Source organism: Tachypleus tridentatus, chromosome 2, assembly GCF_004210375.1.
Source record: "Tachypleus tridentatus isolate NWPU-2018 chromosome 2, ASM421037v1, whole genome shotgun sequence".
Taxonomy (NCBI): Eukaryota; Metazoa; Arthropoda; class Merostomata; order Xiphosura; family Limulidae; genus Tachypleus; species Tachypleus tridentatus.
In genome coordinates this window covers 124,637,909-124,659,099 of record NC_134826.1, presented here as the reverse complement: position 1 = coordinate 124,659,099, position 21,191 = coordinate 124,637,909, and the positions used below count along the sequence as shown (strand labels likewise).

Here is a 21,191-nt window from a genome sequence, read left to right as displayed (position 1 = left end):
TTTCAACTGGAGAAACAGAAATGTAGTTTGCTACAGAATCTGTAAAACTATATGTTCCAAAATTAACGAAAACAGATAAAAATTAATATATATGCGACTACAATACAATAACACTGGTGTATCAAATGTTCTCGTAATTAGTGGTAAGGTTGCACGAAAGGACATGATTAGAAGAGATTAATTATTTTAAAGAGGGATTATTTTTCTACATATATATGAAAAAATATTTATTTTACACAAAATGCAACTCATGCTTGTACATACGTCCTAGAAAAACAAAATTAAGTCTTCAATGCACATGGAAAACATTATACTTTCGAAATACATCGTTAATCAGAGATACTATATATAAAGAACAGAGTAAATAAACTTCTAATTTTACGTTGTTTACCAGTACGTTTGTTCTCGATAAGAACAAGATTGTGTGGGACCAACAACGCTCGTATATAACAGCGTATGAAATAGATTTAGAGACATCTGGGTCAAGAATATGACGACACCAGTGATGAGAACAACGTTAATACCGCCTGTAGTTCCAAGAGCGAACAAGATGTTAGAATAAAACAAACTCCAGTGATCAAAGAATTCAAACCTAAATAAAATCAACTCAAACTCATCAGCAATAGGTTTTCTTCTATTGTCCATGGACTTATTCATTACCTTTTGTGATAATTTCTAAACACGTCTGTCCATTATTTAAACTGGAAATGTAAGTCACTTGATGTTTTCATTTTGTTGCGTTCAACCCAAATGACAATAATAATTCTTCAGAATATTGGTAAGGAAACCAATCAAACTTATAAAATACAACTGGTTTTAATACTTCACAGTTCACACATTTTTTTATCCTATCGGAGAGCAAGATGTTCAAACATTATCTGTTAAAGAATAGTTTTAATAAATAGTATTAGTTAGTTAGCTGTTTATAAAATTTTTGCTCAAAGCCACACAAGAGCAATTCACTTATAACCATCCTTAGTTTTAAATTGCGAGTCTATAATATCCATTGTCAACTCTAATACTACTTTTATTTGTCTCGATTGTGGAGTATATTTTTTACTGCAACGGGACGCGTGCCATGAACGCTCAGACTCACCGAGACGTGTTCCATGCTGAAGACTTAATTAACTTACTCCGCTAGATGTTACACCTGTTCATATACTTCACCAGTCTAAATATATAAGACAGTCAGGTGCTGTGTTACTCTATCTGTATGGCATTTACAAATGAAATTACATTTAATCTTAATTTAGCAAACGACTATCCACAACTGAAGTATACTGATTATGAAGGCAGCTTTAAATTAGCACTTATTTAGAAAACTGCTCAAGTTTGTCACAGGTATCCAAACCGAGTTTATAGCTGTGTGAGTCGGCAGACATGCTGCTGTGCCAGTGGGGGGCACAAGTAAGTTTAGCGAAACTACTATTGAAAGTAATTTTAAAGGTTAAGTTATTGAAATAAAATGCTAGAAAGTATGATTAAAAGTTTCGTTCTTTCACATTTACTATGGTTTCAAGTTAAATTTCTACAACTACAGTCTCACACTGGGACACAGGTAAGCCTACGAATTTACAACGATAAAATCAGGGGTTAGGATCCCCTCGGTGGACACAGCAGATAGCCCGTTGCGGCTTTCCTAAAAGCAAAACACGCGCTACAGCTACTACGAATGGAAAACTAAAATAAATTAAAATGAAAAATAAAATGAAAACGTATCATTAGTATACACAAATATTATATGGAAGATTAGGAAATTTAATAGACATTCAAATGTGATTTAGATCATACAAAAACTACATGAGTAATAGTTTGTTAGTTTCAAACAGAGCTTGTATTTAATAATCAGTAAAGTAATAAAATACGTCAGATGATAGACAAATGGACAGATAGGCAAATAAGCATAAACCCTAAATAGTTAAAAATATAGATAAGTAGATCTTCTTGAGTCTAAAACAAAACAGTTGCTATTTAGCTATGTTATAAAGCCACGAGAAGCTGGAAAATATATTGTGAGAAACATAAATTGTGATTTTGTACAAAGTTAGAATTCATAGTACTTATTTTTATTATTCTACTTTACAGAGTCTTAGAAAAGCATTTATCGTAAATGAAAGGTTATTGCCGTTGCATTCCTAATGCAAAACTACACAATGAGTTATATGCATGAAATTTGTCCAAAGCCCAAAAAGAACACTGTGCTTTTGCATTGGATGTCCGTAAATTTACTATGACATTAACAGAGGAACACTTAAAAGGAAATAAAATGTTATTAAGTCACAACCCTCATACTTTCTGATTTTTATGCTATGCTGTCAAGGCCGACGATAAATGTTTTTCTATCGCCGTAAGCAAGATTATATGTCATTTTGGATTTTCTGGTTTAGAGGTGTGTAGAAATATATTGTTGTAAATAATGTTCGAAAATGTTTGTAAAACTTCTTTTTTCAGTTTCTGGTTTCTAAAAGTTGTTGTTTCACTTCAACCATTCCGTACTCTAGTGTTATACAACTACAGAGATGCCAATCATTATGATTTGAGCGTAATCATTACGATCTTGGTGTATACATTACGACTATACGCTCATACAGACAAATGTTACGACTTGTTGCAACTCCCAAATAATTATATATTATATAGGCCGATACAATAACGTGATAAATTGTTCCCCCAGGGTTTGAAAGGGGTGAAAAGAAAAATTTCTAGCGAGATACAAATAAATTTTGATAATAAATAAAAGACATAGTCCAAATGGCTACTTGCGATAATCATGTTTGTGCTTGAAATAATAAAAAATATTTGTATCTCCGACGTCTACCAATAGTTTGAGTGCTGTGCTTCTCCATACTGGGTTCGTGGGGGAATCCATAGTTATGTCATTAGTGCTTGTCAGCTAATCAGCGCTCGCACAGATGGTTATTTCTCGTTTTCTAAGCGGCAAAGAAACACCAATGCGATTGTTCACAAATGGAGAAAAAAGAGGCCTCGTTCACCAGATTGTCTTGTTTATGGCAAATCTAAAAGGACTAAAACTGTGAATCAAAAATTTAGGAAAGAGTATAGTGCAAAGTATCCGGTCATTGTATCAAAAGTCAGTGACAGTCATGCGTTTTATACAGTTTGTCACATCGATTTTTCTGTGGCGCATGGCGGGATAAACGATTGTTTCAGACATACAAAATCGGCATCTCACCAACAAAAGGCTGAGGCAAAGACAAAAGCGATGCAGATAACGACATTTATGAGTAAGAATTCAGAATATGAAAAATAATTTCAAAAGAATTTTATGAAATTTATTTTTTAAATACATAAAACATAGTCATAAATAAGCAATCTATAGCAGTAATAAATAATATTAGTTATAATAATAATAATATAATAATAAACAGCTTAGAGACATTGGTCAGGCCTAGTTGCCGCAAATGATAAAGGGCTCTGTCTACAATCATTACGCTCAGTCATTTGAAGTAGTTGGCATCTCTGCAAATATTACTAAACGTTTTGCATCACAGTTGACTTTTTAGGAATGTGACATAATTAAAAGAATGATATGAATATAATCTGGATTTCTTATTTAATATTATTTCATCAAAAAAGCAACGAAATTATGTCACAAAAGCCAATCCGAAGCTATAATCTTAGTGCTTTCTATATCACCGCCAACTCTTGGGCTACTCTTTTACCAACGAATAGTGGAATTGACCGTCACATTATAACGCCCCCACGGACAAGAGAGCGAGTATGTTTGGCGCGACTCGGGCGCGAACCCGCGCCCCTCAGATTACGAAGCGCACGCCTTAACGCGCTAGACCATGCCAGGCCAATTTATTTTGTAACTAATGAACATATTTCAGGCAGAATACATTTACACCCTTACAAGTGGTGACATGGTCATTCCTGTTATGCACTTTAGGACGAATTTTATTAGGCTCATTAGTTTTTTGGGCTCATAAAGTCAAATATATAGATAAAAGAATATATTTGTGATGAAAATATATTTCACAACAAGCATAACATAATGCACATGTGGATAGTACTTACACGAACACCATGGGGTGTTAAATTTGGGGTATCTGACAGCTGAGAGTAGAGCTTAAATATTTCATCCACTACTTGGTCATACTGGAAAATAGAGGTTGGGCAGGCTATCAAGTACAGATGAAGACATCTGAAGAGATATAATTACATGCTTGTAATCAAAAATGGGACACATGGTATTCACTGCACAGATATAGCTGGAAACCTCAGTGTAGACTGCATCCAGTAAATGGAAGCGACCTTCTTTATCAACAAGCTTCCCTTGCGACAACAGCGAAGCAGTAGATCTAGGCTGACTTGACAAATTTTCCAGCTTAAAGGGTACTGGCCAAGGCTTGAATGCTAAGATGCTGACCAAAGAAAAAATCAAATAGTTCAAAACACTTACAAATTGGGGTTGACTGATTGCAAAGAAATACTAACTAAGGCCTATTTATCTCAAGTGAAAGATGAAACTATTTCTCGAACAGATTGAAAGACCTGTTTGACATACATTAGGACACATCCTACCATGATGATATGGACTGAATTTGTTCAGTACTGGGACCGGATGAAGATGCACTCTGCTTGCTTGAAGGCACTTCAGGGTTCGGTGGATTTTGGTCAAAAATAAAATTTTTAACGGGTCTAAATTTGTAATAAAAAATCAACAACAGTAATTGTGCTATGTTGAATATTGTATATTGAACAATTTTACTTCTTTTCTTCGGAATAAAGTTTCCGCAGAGTGATTTCCAACGAATACATAAATGATTATAATCACTCAAATTTAAATGGGTTGCGAATTCTTACAAACGACTTACCACAACAACTATCTCTCCGTCAGAGGCCCAGCATTAGAACCCAGAGAAACGTGCAACTTTGCTCGTGGTTTTGGAATGTCAGACCATTGAACATCCACCCAGTCCTGCCAGTCTTCCATGAACACTTGAGCTGACAAGTTGGTAGCATCTGCATCCAGATTTAGGTTGTCAGAAATCGTACTGGGCAACAATCCCAGATCATCCACTGACACCAAAATTTTTTTTCATTATACGTAATGTGGTAGGATAAAGCCATCTCTCTGGAATCTGAAAGTATGGTCCTGATCAAAAATGATTTATATGTATACACATGCTGAAAAGTTGTCATTGAAGAACAACTACAAAACATTTAAAAGATATATTAAATTTCCATAAATTTAACATCAGCAGGACTGGTATAAGTCAGCTAAATAAGTAATTAGGTTTTTCCCTAACAAATGGTAGCCTTTAAAAGGTGAAAGCAAATATAAGTAGTCTGACCTCAATAGATGGTGCTGATAGTGGTGATTTTGATGCAAATATACATGATACATATTAATATGACACAAGTTCTCTTTGTTTGGAAATTTTGATGAAATTTGTCACAAAAAGGCAGAAACAAATTTACATAAAATATGTCAAATCTTTTGATGAAATTTGCTACTGGAAGATACACACCAAGTTACATAAAATAGGTTAAAATTTACCACTGATTACCGAGTTCTGTTTAAAATTTGTCATCCTTCCGTCGTCACGAATGTAGTGATGTAGGATGATCATATTTTCACCTTTGTTCACATAACAAGGCAATGGGTAATGATCATAAAGATCTGGAATGCTCAGGAATTCATAGCTTCTCATTTGCTCTACAATGTAAGCATGAAGATGCCTGTGATAATCAACAGTTTGGTATCTTTGACAATACAAAAAAGGTTTTCCCCAAAGAACAAAGCAACAGATCACTGAAGAAAATTGAAGACTGTCGAATTCATAGCTACTGACGACTATTGTTCCTCTGTTGTATGTGAGGCAGTTGACTGTACAACCTGATGCTTTAGTGACAACATCTTTTTCCCCAACAAATTCCCTGACAAGATTTCGTTCTTCTCCAAGTAAATTCACAGGCAATCTGACAGGATTAGTCAGGTGAAAGGCATCTATTCCAAGAAATCCATTGCTTTCCAAATGTGAACTGAGTTTATACTAGTGTCTCATTGCCATTGTTTTGGCTAGATTCCTCCTTTCTTAAATCATTCTGAATTACCATGCAGAATCTACATGATCTGAGAGCAGAAAATGATTCAAGAAACCCTCCAATAGCATGTCTTCCCAAATTATCTGCAACAACAACAAGAGGTGCATCTCTGAATTTGAATGTTCCCTCCGGTTTGACAATGTCAATACCAATGTTTTCAAGAACAGATAGTTCTTCAATCAAAGGTCTCATCACTGTATTTAGCCCATGTTTTTTTTTTTTTTTAATTTTGGCTCTTCACCAAGATTGCTAAGAATATACAATGAAGCTGAGACCTCAAAGCAGGTTCAATATTGCCCAACTGATAGTAGAAAGCAGCATATTTGTAAGCAGGAGCTCGTATTCCAGCCTGGTTCACAGCTGTAAACTCATCAAAGTAGAGAATGATTTGAAGGGCAAGGGGAGTTTCTTACCAGAATGGATGGTTTTTGAAATGTTCACCATCAACGACATCTCTAAGACAATTATCAGCTGATTGGTGAGGATAAACAACCTGGCTAAAAATATCATCATGTTTAAGCAAACTCTTCATAGTATCTAATAAAGGTACATGCTGCATTGTGTCATGTTTCCCATCACCAGCAATTCCCAGGTCATACTCAATAGGTTTTACAAATGACAAATTATCTTCAATGCAAGACTGGAAATTACTGTGGTCAGTGAAATTTTCAATTATGGAATGAAATTCAAGACTTTCTTTCTTGCAAGCTTCCATCACTGCAACTATACTATTTCTAGGAACCCCCTCACTGATCAATGTTCTTTTATGGTTTGGAATAAATGTTAATCTTTGGCAGCCATAACAGAACAGAACAAATTTTAAAAATTACTTGTAGTTTTCAGTGATGTCGAAAAAACCCACTTGTAGAGAAATATATATGCAAAATCGGCTCGTTTGGGTTGAGAAAATATTTTGTCTATAAAAATATTATGTCTATAGTTGGGTTAGGGTAACCAACAATTACCAACCATTGGTAATTCCCAGTAACCAATTAGCAACCATCATAGAATTCACCACGATAAAGACAAACTTCATGTTCAACAACCAAAACTATATACAAACAAATGGTCTAAACATGGGCAACCCAGTATCACCAGTTCTAGCCAATATTTTTATGACACAAGTTGAAACACAAGCAATTAACACAGCATTACATCCACCACTATACTGGTACAGATATGTAGATGACACGGTTGCGGGATTCAAATCTACAGAACACATACTTAATTTTTTCAATCACATTAACTCTATACATCCCAACATTAACTTCACATGTGAACAGGAAGAAAGCAATCAAATATCATTTCTTAACCTCAAAATTACAAGAACCGACACACAATTCAAAACAGAAATCCACCGAAAAATCACCCATACTGGACTATACATTCCTTGGGACTCAGCACACGAAACAAAACAAAAACTCAACATACAAGAAACCAAATAAACACAGCCATAAAACTATGCTCACCAGATAAAATTAACGATGAATTAGACAAAATAAGACAATACTTCATCAACATCAATAAGTTTCCTCCACAAACCGTAGAAAACATTATACGCACACACCTAGACAGAAAGCAAAATCAACCAACAAAAGTAAATATATCTCACGAATCAAAAAATCACGAAACCATATACTGCTGTATACCATATATTCCTGACATCAGCAGACAAATAACCAACATTTGGCAAAAACTAGTGACAAAATATGACATTCCAGTTAATACCAAATTTATTCAAAAACCAGGCACAAAACTGAGGTCTATACTATGTAAAAACTACACTGACAAACACCACACCAACATTATTTATAAAATACAATGCGATAACTGCCACGACTTCTATATTGGAGAAACAAGTAGAAAAATGGAAACCAGATTCAAAGAACATAAAAAGTCACCTTCACACGTTTTCGAACACTGCAAGTCAAATAAACCAACATAACCATAGAAAACACTCAAATACTAAATAAAGAAACAAACATAAACAAACGCAAAATTAAAGAAGCCTGACTTATATAACAACTTAAACCCAAAATAAACCAATATAAAAGGAACGCCTTTATACCTATATTAATATAATAAAATAAATAAAATTATATTCAAACATCTAACACCGTCCTCTACATTCCGACACTCAGTTACACAACCTCTTTCAAACATGTGGTCAGCTTCCGGTCAGTTACCTCTTTCTTTGTGAACCTGACGATGACCGAAGAAGGTCGAAACGTTGTTCGCTCTTCTATGTAAAATATTTTCTCAACCCAAACGAGCTGTTTTTGCATATATACTTGTAGTTTTGTAAGCAATTTTTTTTCATTTTCACGCAGCTGCAGAATTGTTTTAGCTAAGGTTCTTCGCTTGTTTGTGACAACCATCTCCTTATAACCATCAACTGCCTCATCACTGTCAGAGTTTTTATATTTCTGTTACACAAAGCACTCGGCACATTCACCACCAGTTTCATTATCATGCATACTGGTAGTAGCAAACCATCCATGCTTTTTATTTATATGTCTTTTCAAACATCTGATGCTTTTGAATGGTCTTTCACATCCATTAACCCCACATGGGACAACAAATCCAGGCTTATGCTCATGAACCAAAGAAAAATGTGAAAGAAGCTTGCTAAAATGCCTAACCTTATAATAACAACTAGCAAATGTCGATCGCCCGTAAACCGACGGTGTATCCTCGGCCTTGCCCTCAATCTAGCAAATTGAAAAGTATCCCCAGATTTTCGTAAGGGTATACAGTTTTTATTATTTTGACTACACAAGTCGGTTGCTCATGACTCGATACAATATCCCCCGGATCCTACATTTCTCTCACCGGTATGGATGTGGTATGGATTATGGGAGGGACCCAAAGTCTGAAAAAGTTCCCTGGAAGCAAAGAAGGGAGAGGGGTTGGGGAATATTTTGCAGGATCACAGGCTTTCTATTTATAGTGTACGGCCTGGCGCTGACTCCTATCTCGCACCATCCGATATTAAAGTATTGAGTTTAAAAATTTAAATACATTTTGTACCTGAAGAGATTTTTAGATAATTTGTAATATTAACTTAAAGAAACACACATTAAACACAATATATGGTTCACTTTTTCGCTATTTTCAAATGGTTTGTCTTGCCGCCCCCATTTGTAACTCCATTGTTGGCTGTGTCTGTGGATCCCGCCATGATACACACGTCGCATAAAGTGTGTACGCTTTAGCATTTGTAGCTCTGCTGATTTATTAAAAATAAGGATTTACTTTTTACGCATTATCGTACATTATCTTTCATTATCAAAGGTCTATAAAATAATAACAGACGAGGTTCCTTTTAATGAGTACACAACTTTCATCTGTGTAGCGGTGGCCGTAACAAATTTTTTTTAGCAGCGGTGTAGTTGGCGCTAAATTTAACAGAGCAGCAACATGGATCATTGCGGGCTTTTGATTCTACCACAGGATATGCATTCAAGATACCAAATATGTGCATTTGTGATGTCAAGACTGGAGAATGTTTTCGATTTCATACTTGCTTCAAAGCATTGCCTAAATATAAATATTCCTACTCTACTACTACTAGGTTACAGTAGTACAGACCTACACAATGTAACGGGCAACCATCCTTGTTTACAAATAATGAGTTGTACAAAAATACGGATGGATTCACTTCAGCTAATCTAGAAAGTTAAACATTCGTATTCTTATATTGTTTTATTGAAACATAGTATAAGAAAATAAGACATAAACGATTAATATTAACTTGGATTTCTTCTTTCCGTTATCTGCGCGGTTTCATGGCAATTGGGCAATGCCAGTACAAGTTTCGGTTATTTTAATTCTATAAACGTCTTATGTAATTCTGCAATGTGCGACAAAATATTACTGGGTGTGATTTCTCACCCCCGCCCCATTTGAGTTTATAGTGCCATACCTACTTTCGGCTGCCGCTGAGGAGTGGACCGTGCCGTCTTCACTCCACCCCTGTGTATGTTTTGTTGTATGTGAGCCTCCAAATCCCCCCTCAACCACTTTGAGGAATGATCAACCTCTCTCCACAAATAACATCTACAGCCCTCCTTGCACAAGGAACTCCCGCCTTCAGATGAACTCGACCTGGTCCACCCATCTGGAAAAGATATAGTCTCGCTTGCGCTTAATGTAGCTGCTTTCCATTTGTTCTCGGTTTGCGCCGCGGAGCACTAGACGAATCAGATGCATTTCGCGGACGAGTAGTGTCAGCGCTGGTGTTAACCACGTGAGGAAAGCTTATTTCAGTCATAACTTAGATCGTTGTGGATTGTAATAATAAATGTATTGATTATTGGATTTCATATTCGAATATTCCAACACACGCACACAACAATATAAAAACACAATTGTTAAATAAAACAGTGAAGAAATAGTCGTGTTCGATAAATAAGATTTATTTAAGTAGGATTTATTTTATGTGAAAGAAATTTATTTCCCCAAAATAAAAGTAAATAAATAAATTCTTGCAAAGTTTAGCCCTGGTCACGTTTCAATTGTTGCATTTATGGAACAAAATGCATGTATACAGTCATTTGTTTGAACTGCACCTTAATGCTATAAAAAACATCAAGAGTGTCAGTTCATGAGTTAATGCTGACTACGGTGTTGGTCTTCCTGACCACAAAGTAGCCCTTAAGATTAACACAGCAGTGCTGCTATGAAGTAGTCAAGGCGACTGTGAAGTGGTCAAACAGACTGGGAAGTAGTCAAACTGACTAATTGCTTAAATTGACTAAGGGTCAGTCAAACTGACTAATTGGTTAAATTGACTAAGGGTCAGTCAAGCTGACTAGTAATAAATCATCGTTACTACTTAATAATAAATAGTCCACGACTACAAAATGATAGTCATCTTGCTTATTGATACATTTTAGATAGTCAGTTTGACAGCAACCACGATATCTCTAAAGCAGAAAATAGACGTGACTGTGTCCTGGCCCGGCATGGCCAAGCACGTTAAGGCGTGCGACTCGTAATCCGAGGGTCGCGGGTTCGCATCCCCGTCGCGCCAAACATGCTCGCCCTCCCAGCCGTGTGGGCGTATAATGTGACGGTCTATCCCACTATTCGTTGGTAAAAGAGTAGCCCAAGAGTTGGCGGTGGGTGGTGATACCTACCTGCCTTCCCTCTAGTCTTACACTGCAAAATTAGGGACGGCTAGCACAGATAGCCCTCGAGTAGCTTTGTGCGAAATTCAAAACCAAACCAGACTATGCCCTGGTAGTCGAAATGAACAACATTTATTTAGAGTGATAGCATGTTAAACTATGATACTTAATGCTGAATCATCATGTGCTCTAGGTACATTTAAGTTAGAAGAAATTATTTTATATAAGGTATGTTATTCGTATAGAGTAACCATTGTAACATGCAGTATCGAAATGGTTTAGTGAACAGTTAAGCACATGTCTTTCTTATTGCATTATTATTTATACAAATAAACTATACAAACACGGTTTATATATGTTACATTGCTCATCCATATAATTATAATAGTACTGTATGTTGTATATCTATATAACTACTTCACATGGGTCTTAACCTGATATAGTATGTAGCTTTCTTGGGTCTCGAAGGAGGAAAATTTGGTTCTTTTGATAAAGTATTGAAACCATTTTAGTGTGCTTATAAATTAGTAGTTTTTAAGTGATGTTCTATTTTTTAAAGCGATATTCGGTACTGTACGTAGCAAAATTAGAAAATGTCAAAATATGCTCATAACTTTGCCCCAGGATCTTCTTTTTAAAGCAGTTTAACCTATAATTAGAATAAATAACTTTTAAATTAGGGTTTCTAAGTATTTTGTTGCATGATGATGTTGCTTGTTCTAGATACGTATAAGCAAAGCAACTTTTCATGTCCTAAAGTAACCAGAATTTACATAACTCTAGCCATGTAACATACATATAGTGTATATTCAACGTATATATTGAATGTATAATACGTATATCTATATCTATGTATGTACATATATATATATATATATACAGTACATATTGAATGTGTAGTATGTATATTTGTATCCCTGTATATATGTATATATAGTATGTATTTAATGTGTATATTAAATGTATGGTAGGTATACAAATTATAACTGTAAGCGCACTTATCTGTTGAATATATAAAACACAGTTTGGAGTAGACATTATTATTTATTTTGTGAGTTAATATAATTGTTGATAACAAGAGAGTTAAAAGTTAATAACTTCAAAGGCGATAATTACAACAAGCTTAATTGCGTAACTCGATAAGAGTCGAACGGTGTGTTTGTGATTACATTGTTAAGGATATTTACTAATATTCATGATGTCACTTTACTCTAACCTTCGGGATTTTTTTTTGTTACCTTTACGAGGTGTTGTTTAATCAGTGCAGATGGCATAGTTTAGAGAAAGTTCGAGACCTAAGTGAATAAGATATTTATATAGGTGGCTCGCAAGAGCAACTTAATAAGAACCAAATAAGTACACAAAAAGTAATGTTCAGTCAGAAAACGTAAAATTAGTGAAACTAGACTGCCTCATTGTTAGCTTAGTTGTAACAGGTAAGATTTAAAATGAGTTTTATAGTATAATAGAAATAATAATAACAAATTTTAATATGTTCTCGCACCCCTCAGAGTAATTATTTATTTGAGAATAAAGGTGAAAGTGGTCAAAACAAATGTTATCTCGCACCCCCTGGAACGCTATCTCGCACCCCTGGTTGGGAACCACTGTTCTACAATGAAATAAAACTTTCTTACACAGAACCTTAAAACAAAATGAAAGCTCTTAAACTGTGCTAGGGAAGAACTTGCCTAACTTCTTCAACATTAAATTCAGGCCTAAAATCCAACCACCCAATATTTCCAAATGTCCCGCTAGTACCTGTATTTTCTATAACCAAAATTTATCAAAGTTAATATACAAGGACTACTTTCGCTTTAAACTCAGTTATTTTAGAAAAAATATTCCCATATAAAAACAAATTAGCATCTTCTTAGCACCACCCAATATTTCCAAATGTCCCGCTAGTACCTGTATTTTCTATAACTAAAATTTATCAAAGTTAATATACAAGGACTACTTTCGCTTTAAACTCAGTTATTTTAGAAAAAATATTCCCATATAAAAACAAATTAGCATCTTCTTTGCAGTTATGTGATATGTACAGTGACTATTTAGAGGCATCTTCATTTGGCAGAGTAAACGAAATCTTGCTGTAAGTGTTCACTGAAACCAGATCTTACTAAACAATTAAATCCGTGCACATCCGCCATTCGTAAACACTAATAGAATAATTTTCTAACATGGGATTAGTAATCAACAATGTTTGTTTGTTTGTTTCGGAATTTCGCACAAAGCTACTCGAGGGCTATCTGTGCTAGCAGTCCCTCATTTAGCAATGTAAGACTAGAGGGAAGGCAGCTAGCCCACCGCCAACTCTTGGGCTACTCTTTTACCAACGAATAGTGGGATTGACCGTAACATTATAACGCCTCCACGGCTGGGAGGGCGAGCATGTTTGGCGCGATGCGGGCGCGAGCCCGCGACCCTCGGATTACGGATTAAAATGTTTTAACATTTTTGTGGTGGCAAGAACGGGTTTGTTGGTGTTTAGTACATAAATAGAACAAGTCCTGAATCGGTTATAGTTAAATCGATATCTAAAAAATGGTGAGTAGGTCACTTTCATTCAATTCTAACCTTCATAGTGTTCTGAATAAAAATGCGTTTTCAAAATCATTTATATTGTTTGGCGAGGCAAATAAGGTATTATGTACGTAACGCAACTATGGAATTGCCGTATTGTTCGTGTCTGGTGATGGAGGTAATTCACTTTCAAAACACCACGTAGAGGTATTACATAGTATAGGATATGATATATATCTTAGAGCGGTTTCCTGATTTTGTTTGAAATATTATTCTAAACAAGTGAATATGTTATTTTATAGACATATTAAAAAAACATTACAGGAACTGTAAGTGCTAAGTTTAATTCAGGTAGTTTTGATTTGAGATATTCTGTTGTTTATTGTATAAGTACTAAAGTTCAAGTTTTTGTTTTCTTGATTGAACTTATGTAATACTCTGAGTTTGTCTAATGATCTTGGATTGTTATTCAAATGCTATTTCTGAGAATTTGAAATGTCCACTAAGTTTTATGTACAAATTTGTTTTCCTTGTTTGTTTGAAGTAAACCACAAAGCTACATAAAAGGCTATCTGTGCACTGCTCACCACAAGTATCAAAACTCGGTTTTAAGCGTTGTAAATCCGCAGGCATGCCGCTGTGACATTAAGGAAGCAAAAATTATGTTCACTATTAAAGTTGAGGGAATTGTTTGATCATAATACCTAAGAGGTGATTTAGTACAGCTTTTTATAACCTCCTGTTGATTCACTGTCAGTTGAGTTAAGCACTTCATGAACAGAGCAAGACTTCTAAAGCAGTAGAATATAAATGTGCTTCTGAATGTAAAATATTAGTTGATATTTTCTTTTTCTAGGTTCTATCGAACAGTGGAGTTTGATTGATTTCCTTCATTTAAACGACAGTTTTGTTGGTTTCTGGGATTTTGATGACATTTTAACTATAACAGGAAGTATATATTCAAAACCAAACTCTCTTTATTCCAATAATGAAAATATACGTTTTATAGCTCTAAGAAGATAAATGAACACACTGGAAGACAGTCACATTAAAAATAAGATTCTATCACAGAATTTTGCAAAGTCAGTATGTAGATACTTTTTTGTAATAAAGTAATAACTACTTTACCAGGTGGCATCAAAAACGTTTTCGTTGTACGCATGAGTAAAAATATGTGCACTTAAGAGATGTCTGGATCTGGATCAATTTCTGGATCTGGAAGGGTCAGGTTCATCTAAGAACTATACTCCCCTTATCTGCTGATGTTATACACTATCTTATCCTTCTATACCATATAAGTTTCCATAGGAGCGTTGTGTATTTTTAACAGTCTTAGTAAATACATTAAACCCTGTCAAGATCACGTGCTGCATGTACCATTCTGTGTCAGTTTATTTCCTGGTATGAGGTTTCCAAGTCACTTTCGGGTCGTATGTGATATCTATAAAATTTGCTGACTGGTATCCTGGGGAAGGTTTCCGTGTAATTACATCTCGAAATACTATTCGAAAGCGCTCAAGTTTGGCGTCTCGTCGGAAAACATTGCAACTGATGTAACATATGTTGTCAATATATAATGGCTATGGAAGGGATTGGAAACTTAACTCAATTGCAAGATGTATGCTGCTAATGTATGAGTCACGACATCAATTTGTGTTTGCCAATGGCACGTCCTTACACACGTAATGAGTAACATGGATCCACTTATCTTTCTAAGGGGAGAACCTGCCTCCGAGAGTGCAATAAACTCCTCATCTCATCACTTTATACTGCGCCTGTTGAAAAGCATATCGAATATAACAGAGTTACAAAAAAAAAAAAAAAAAACGGGAACATGCAATCACTAAACGGATAGAATAGAATGAATACTATACATTTTATTCAGGCTTATGGAGTTTCCGATTTTGTTGTTGTTCGACAATTAATTTTAAAGTAGTGTGTTGTTTTCTGAAAAAAAATCTACTAAGAAAGCCGCCTAGAAAGTAAAAGTTAAATGTTCACTTCTGTGATAAAGTTAAATGTTCACTTAATTCTTACATAATAATTTTATTCAGGTAAAATTGTCGGAAGAGAAAATTTGAAAAGCGAAAATGGATTTCGTAACATCCCTTGTAAAACTCGATACTACTTTTATTCCAAAATGTAAAAACAAAAGGGTTTTGAGTAATGAATACTTGTTTTTATACAGTAAAAAGTTGGAATATAAAACCTTCTGATTCAGTAGCTATGTCGTTTTTCTTCTTCTGTGCTTTAAAAATTTGTCATCTTTTGTTTAAAGACGTGTTGAATGGATAATAAAGAACATTTTATGGCACACTTAACGTAGTAACAAATGTACAACTTTTCGACAATATTTTTTCATCATCAAGATCAAAGTGGATTCTTCGTCATGAAAATTAATAACATTTTTTTGTTGTTGTTTTTACTACTCAGAACAGAACTGTCCATTGACGACATATTATCTTGTAAATTGAGTAAAAGGATGAACCTAGGTCTTCAACAAAATAAAAATTGTACTTATTAGCACCTAAACCTAATGACTGTTACAGCAACCTGTACTGGATAGCTTTCTGAATAAACAGTTTTAGGGTTTTTTTTTACATATAAAAGCAGTCTTGAGTTTCTGAAACAATCTGTGAATTTAGCTATGAAAACTGTGATAATCGTTTTGACTGCCACGGCGATAGTACTTGTTTTGCAGTTGTTATTTGTGGCCATTGGTACTGTTGGAGCTGAGTTTTGGTTGGTATTTGAGTAAACGTATTGTGAGTTTAGAGGTTCTGTGTTTAGTTTAGCATGTTTTGTGTTCAGGTATCAATACCTCTTCTCGTATATGAGAATTTATTAATTACTGCGGCACATTTGGGTGCATAATATTGTTGTAAGCCTATTTTGGTGAGAAGTTTGTTGGGTTTTGCATTGTTTGTTGTATTTAGTACGGTTCCCTTGTGGCTCTGTCGTTGTTTTTTACATAATAGACAGTCGTATTTTGATCGATTTATATTTTCTTCATCCCTTATATAGTTTGCTTTATATTTTTCTCCACAACTGCAACATAACCGAAACGTTGATACTAGTAACATAAGGTCGTTATAACTGTATGAGTTTTTGTACCTTTTACTTTGTATCGTTGGTACCTAAATATTATTTTGTTTGATATTAACCGTGTTGTAATGTACGTGTTATTTATGTATAAGCAAATGAGGTTAATGGGTTTCTGTGTTGTGTTAAATTTTATTTGTGGAATGGTAAATTTGATCGAAGCCGTTTTACCCTGTCTTTGTCAATTGAATAAGAAAATACTGTAAAAAATGAATGATTTTGGTTTGGGTTTATTTCCTAAGAAGTGTGTTGTGTGTGGCATGACTTGATTTAAAAGTTACGTATTCCATCATAGTCTAATACTCTATTATCAGTATATGCAAGTAAAATTACAGACTTGACGAGTCATACGTATAGTGAAACATTTAATAACAAAACTTTAAGTTAAAAAGGAACGACTTTGTCCAAGATTTATCAAAAAATAATGTGTATGCGTCTTATTTTAGAAGATATTAAGAACAAAACATGTAAAATAACTGTGATAACAATTTAAAAAACACTTCTTGACAAAACATTTTAATTTTGTTGTTTTTTGTCATTTTTACGATAAAATATATGAAAAGACGTATTTTAATTTCATATTCCATAAATACCTCACGTTTCATTTACAATATTTTTCATTACTTTACAAATAAATAAGTTGTAAAAATTCACTAAACTTTAAGCCTAACTTACATTAATGGAGAACAAGTTTTGTATGTCACTGAACGTAGTAATAATAGATAAACATACTTGTCTATTCTTTCACTTTACTTAACGATACAGAAACCTAAATGAACATTCGTGACATTCTCATGACTCGAAAATATCTTAGAAAATTAGTTACTGTTTTGAGTTACCAATTGCTGTGGTGAGTATTAAGGAAATAAATACTATTTCACAGAATAAATTATCACTTTTTGAATTGCTGTAAAGAAAATATTAGATTAATGAATTCACACATTGTTTTTCTTAATGCAATTAATATGAAATGTATGAAACGCTTACTTAGAACGCATGAGTAGAAATCGATTTCTATCAAATAATGCCAATCTTTTAACTTCTTGTTAATGAGACATATTATGAAAGTTTAACTTGCTGCTACCCTGCTTTGACGACATAATTACACGCAGACGTCAGCATCAGATATACAAAGCATAACATGGATGACATATTAGTATACACTGTTCCTTATATTTACTCAGACGATCTTATAAATAATCATCAAGATTTACTCCACTCCACAATGGATTTCTTTAGCAACTCTTCATCCTAATTTCTAACATTTTCTTCCAAGTTCAGTTTAGAAATCAATAACTTAATCATCAAATTTACTTCAAATCATAGTCGTGTTTGATATAATTCAAGCAGAGTTGTATTTTCTACTTTTTTATGAGTAAAAATCAAGTATTTCAACTGTTTACATGCACCAAAAGTAATAGTTGACTCACTGAAGAAGAAAGAAGTCTCAGTGTCTATTTTTGTGTCATCAGTTAAACCATTCAAATAACAAGCAACAGAAAAATAAAAAAGTGAAGTGTTCTACGTACGATCTTGAGGTTTGTGTGCGTTTTAATAGGAAAACCCTCAGGTACTAATCTTAAAGTTCTAATATGAAATACGAAAGACTATAAAGTGTAATTCTATACAAATTTGCACAAAAAATTACTCCTTAAATATGAAGTTATTTAGAAGTTTTAGTAATTATTTAACTAATCTAAGTGATAGTTTAAACTTGGCCTTCAAACTCAGTATATTTCGCTACAAGGATAGTCGTTTAGTAAATTAACATTATATGTAATTATTACACCTGCTGTTTCGCTTTTATTTCATAAGTTAAACTACGAGTCAAATGTATTTATAAGTATCTATTACTGTTCTAACATATGTTATCTACATCATAGTCTGTATTTAATAATTTGTCTTAAAAAGTTACAAATAAAACTATTATTTGAATGAGACAGTTAACGAGATAACTATTATAATATAGTGTATTGTGTGTGTCAGTTTTTATCACACGTATAATTTAATGTATCCAGTATTTGAACGGGTCAAATATTGTAGCATAATCCTTTTCACAAATATCCATTGCCTTATGTTTAATTTGCTAATTCACTAGTTTTATTGTTTTTGCTTTTCAAATTGAAATATCATACAACTTCCTTTTCGACATCCGTCGAAAAGTTTATAGATGGCCTTTTTCTCTTAAAAATATATATTGTATTTACTGGAGAAAGGTGTTTAGGACTATCCTCATCATGTATACAGTATCTGTCTAGTTCGCTTACTGGTTCGTTTTTTTCTCAAACTTTTGTCAAAATAATTTATTGTACTATGTAGGAGTACATCTGTTATTGTTTCTATGTGTACGTATTTATGCATGAATCCTGATGGTGTTCTGGATACTTTATAAGTTGTTGTGAGTAGTGTATTCTGTATTGTTTGTAGTTTGACTTGTAATAGCTCTTTACTTGCATTTATCCATGAAGTGACTGCATAGTCAATTACGGGTCTAATGTAAGTTTTATATATTTTCAAGATATAGTCTGCTGTTGCTCCACCATTTTCACCAGTTAGACACTTCGCATAGTTTGTTCTTCGCCACATTTGTGTTTTAATATTATTTATGTGGTTTATCCATGTTAATTTAGAGTCGAATGTTAGTACTAAGAATTTTACAGATGTAGCAATCTGTAGTTGTGCTTATTTTGATTCTATATTTTTGATAATATTCGCTTATTCTATTTAATTGTGGTTGTATATTTGTGGCTGCTATTGTTGGTACACTTTTCCAGACTGCCACATCGTCAGCGAACTGTGAGGAGCATCCAAGATTTGGATCTTTTAGAGGCATATTGTCCACGCACATCACCCCTCCTTGAGGCACGCTTGCTTATGGAGTAAAACTCGCTGAGAAGGTCCCTTCAACATTGATGCATATTCTGTTTTCCAGAAAGTTTGATAGCCAGCTAATAATACCCCTCGGTAGTCCCATTTCTTTTATTCAGAACCGGAGACCATTATGCCATACTGTGTCGAAAGCTTTCTCAATATCGACAAAGCAACTGACAGTGCATTTTCTTTAGTTAAAACTATCTACTATTACAGTGATGTCGAGAAAATCCACTTATAGAGAAAAATATATATGTAAAAACGGCTCGCTTGAGAAAATATTTTACGTAGAGGAGCGAACAATGTTTTGACAAAGTTTGTGAACCGGCCGATGACCGAAGAAGGTCGAAACGTTGTTCGCTCCTCTACGTAAAATATTTTCGCGACCCAAACGAGCCGTTTTTACATATATATTTTTATCTACTATTGTCTGTCAACCAAACTGTTGGGTTCTGGTAAGGGCCGCATTTATGTATTCAAACAGAGTAGGCAGCTGCCTAGGGCGGAAAATTTAAGAATCTTTGAACTAAAGCGCCAAACATATTTGATGAATTATGTTATTTAACTTGACAGTATAAAGGCACTGTACTGTTTAATTCCCCGCACCAGATCGAGGTATCATTCAAGAGAAGAACCCATTATGGCCAGGTGGTTAGAAAACTCGACTCATAACCTGAGGGTCGCGGATTATTCATCCAGCTAAGTACTAAATTATCATGACACAGTAATGGTTCGTGCTGCGAAAACAACCCGATGCAGGAAACACTGTGTTAGTAACAGGAATAACAGTTTAGTGATTTTAATGCATATTTTCAGTGGGCTCTTACTTCACATACCAAATTTTAAGGAAATTCATTAAGAAATGTCTTCAATTTTCTTCGAGTTTTTTTTTTTTCCTCCTTTTATTATTTGTATCAAAAGTACAGAAACTTTATCTAACAGAAGAACACACTTATCTTTTATGGACTTTTTTCGAACTTGTTTCACTGATTGATCTTGTGAGCCTACGATCAGGAGTTTCACTTTTAATTTGAAGAAATATGTTGCACACGCCTACGCAAAAGTCACGAGAGCAGTCGGTCTAGCATTTTTTCCCACCGCTTCACCTAAGGCAACATATTCCAAATCTTCTCGGTTCACGATCGTTTAGTGCCTCGGCAATTTTTCACGTAAAATAGAAAAACTTAACAGTTCCGTTTATTAAGTAGTTAGGTCCAAGCAACTTTATATTTAATAAGTATTTATCCTAACATCTTAGTAGCCGTTTGAAAGAATAATACACGTAGATTTAAAGTAAAAACAATATTTTTACTTCATTTTTAAATAACCACAATTACTAATGGACACTGCACAGCTTCTCAGACTTTGTAATCAGATTGGACATCGCTACCCTCATTTCCTGTTCCACATTGATATTCGTGCCGTACTTCTCCATATCTTCTGACAGTTGTTGCATTGTATTTTATAAATTATGTTCGTGTTATG

The 21,191-nt window shown here is 34.2% G+C and overlaps 1 protein-coding gene across 1 annotated transcript in view; it reads left to right on the top strand.

Moving 5' to 3' along the window:
• LOC143245021 (casein kinase II subunit beta-like) overlaps positions 1-21,191 on the top strand; it is a 199,429-nt gene that overhangs the window by 140,231 nt on the left and 38,007 nt on the right. The gene's annotated exons all lie outside the window — the stretch shown is intronic.